Source organism: Myotis lucifugus, unplaced genomic scaffold (assembly GCF_000147115.1).
Source record: "Myotis lucifugus unplaced genomic scaffold, Myoluc2.0 scaffold_251, whole genome shotgun sequence".
NCBI classification, from domain to species: Eukaryota; Metazoa; Chordata; class Mammalia; order Chiroptera; family Vespertilionidae; genus Myotis; species Myotis lucifugus.
Window position 1 is genome coordinate 654,250 of NW_005871299.1, and position 2,837 is coordinate 657,086.

General features: G+C 32.9%; 1 pseudogene; it reads right to left on the minus strand.

The window, feature by feature from the left end:
* Positions 1 to 2,396: 2,396 nt before the first annotated feature.
* Positions 2,397 to 2,541, minus strand: LOC111827933 (annotated as a pseudogene).
* Between the last annotated feature and the right edge of the window lie 296 nt (positions 2,542 to 2,837).

Genomic DNA, 2,837 nt, shown 5'->3' on the forward strand with positions numbered 1-2,837 from the left:
TGATAAAGTATTTTCTCATAGTTTAATTGGTAGTGTTTTACTTTCTTAATGGTACATAAAATAATAATACATCTTATAATCAATGATATGTCTGATTTGATAAAATAGAGATGCAGGGATTGATACAGAGAATTAGATGACTTCCCAAACATACCAATACATGTGATGTTTTGATATACGTGCACACATGATGTGAAACTGTATATGTACATTTTAAATTGATTCTAACATTTTTGAGGTCTACCTATATTAATATATATGGATCAAGCACATTACCTTAATTATTGAATCGGATGATTACATGAATTTCCCACAATTTACCAAATCTCAACTGGTGAGCTTTTCCTGTGTTTCTTATTAACAATGTCACAGCAAGCATCTATATTGGTAAAGAAATGTTAGCAACTCTGATTACAAATCTCCAAATGTATCATGGTTTAAATGTGATAGAATTTTATTCCCAGATCACATAAAGAACAAAATGCATGTGGCTGATTAGTGGAGGCTTCCCTCCAAGTAAGAGGGGCCCGGGTGTTTACATGTTAAAATTCCAATATTTTCATCATATAGTTCTCAAAGTCTCTGCTTCTTTGGTTCAAGCTAGTGGGAAAGAGCATGGGGATTATGTATGGCTGTCTGTATTTTTATCAGGCAGGTCTGGAAGTGCTACACAGTAAATCCTCACTTATTATTTACTAGAGTTTATTTGCAGGGTCACATCTGATGAGGGGGAGGTGAGGAAATTTAGTCTAACTGTATGCCAAGGAAAAGGAGGATATAGGTTTAGTGAAGTACTAGTCAACCTCTGTCCCAATGTTCTTATACATGTCTCCTCATACCTGCTTACGAGGGTCTATCTAGGGCATATACCTAATGGGGAATTGTTGAGTCTTAGTGAATAGATCTGCAACTTATTTAGATATCAGTCACTGTGTAAGTGTGCTACTATTCTCATATCCTTGTCAGCTCTTCAGCTTATCAGCTTTTAAAATATTTGTCATTTTATAACTGTGAAACAATAACCATGGCTTTAATTTGCATTCCCTTGATTGATGGAAATGTTGAGAATCTATTTTGATTATTGGCTACTCAAGCAGCTTTATAAAGTCCCTGTTATTATTATTATTTTTTGCTCACTTTTCTTTTTGATTATTATTTGTTCTTTATATATTCTAGGTAATAATTCTTTGATGGTAATTTCCATTGCAAACATATTCTCCCAGTTGTGGCTTATATTTTTATTTTGTTTATGTCTCTTGATATACAGAAGTTAATTTAAATGTATCCTTTCCTCTATCTTTTGTGCTTTTTTTGTGTTTTGTTTAAAAAAATTCTTCTCTGATATCATGAACATATTTGCCTACATGTTCTTTTAAATGTTTAAAGCTTTGGTTTTTTATATTTAGCTTTTAAATCAACATAAAATTTTTTTATAGATAAGCATAAGGCAGTAATCTAATTTTTTCCATATGTATAGCCAGTTGTCTCAGCACCACTTATTGAATTATCCTTTCTTTCCCAACATATCAGTAATTATGTTCTATAACATGATTTTCCATATGTATGAGGCTGTTTCTAAGTTCTGTTTCATTGAACCTACCATGCAGCCTTTAATATTTTTTCACAGAATGATATACTGATGTACATGCACCCTTAAAACGGAGTTTCTGTTATTTTTAATAATAATGACATATGATATAGATATTTCTCTTTGTCTTGCTCTTTACATTTCACAATCCTTCTCTGGACATTTTTTCAAGTCACACTAATTCATCTTCTTGGATGACTACCTAATAGTTTCTGGTATTAATATGGGATATTAAACTATTGGCGTGTTAATGGAAATTTACTTTATTTCAAAATTTTTTACCTCTGAAAATAATGCGGAACTAAACATTCTTGAATATATGGACTAAGATTTCCTATCTACAACACTCAGTTCAAGTAGCAGGTCTGGATTATATGGTAGATAAATAGAAGATCTTAGCACATTTTTACAAATTTTTCTCCAGAAAAATGGTTTCAGCTACCATTTCTATCAACTACACATGGCATCCTCCTACCTCCTCTTCTCTGCATTGTGCCCACCAATAGGTATCACTGCTCTTTGCAATGTTCAGCAGTCAGGTGCATGGGCCTTGTTATTGTGCTTTACATTTCCATTAATAATAATGAATTTTAGTATTGCGTCATATTTTTGACCATTTGTAATTGGAAATTCAATGGAATTGTCAAATTGCCTTTTGGATTTTTGCCGTTTCTTAAAATTTTGAAGCAGTTTTTTATAGTATAGATATTAGCTTTTTTTGTCATCATTCCACATTATGAATTTTTCTAAATCTAACATATAATTATTTTGACTTTGTTTGCAGTACCTTCTCAACAATATAATTTTTTTATGTGCCTCAGGCATGAAACAGCTCTGGCCACCGACACAGGCATCAAGCTAGGATGAGCTAAGGACTGTACATCTGCTCTGCCCCTGACTGATATAAGCGCAACACCACCAATCAGGTGTCTCCTTACCCATTGCCAGGGGGTTAACAATATTTTTACTTCTTTTTTTAATTAAATTTATTGGGGTGACATTGGTCAATAGAGTCAAATAGGTTTCAAGTGTACATTTCTATGATACATGATCTTCAACTGCATTGTGTGCCCACCACCCAAAGTCAAATCATCTTCTATCTCCATATATTTGGCCCCTTTTATTCTTTACTACCTGCCACACCCCATTCCCTCTGGTAACCAAATTTTTGCTACAATAATTTTTTAAAAATATATCTTTATTGATTTCAGAGAGGTAGGGAGAGGGAGAGAGAGATAGAAACAGAAAT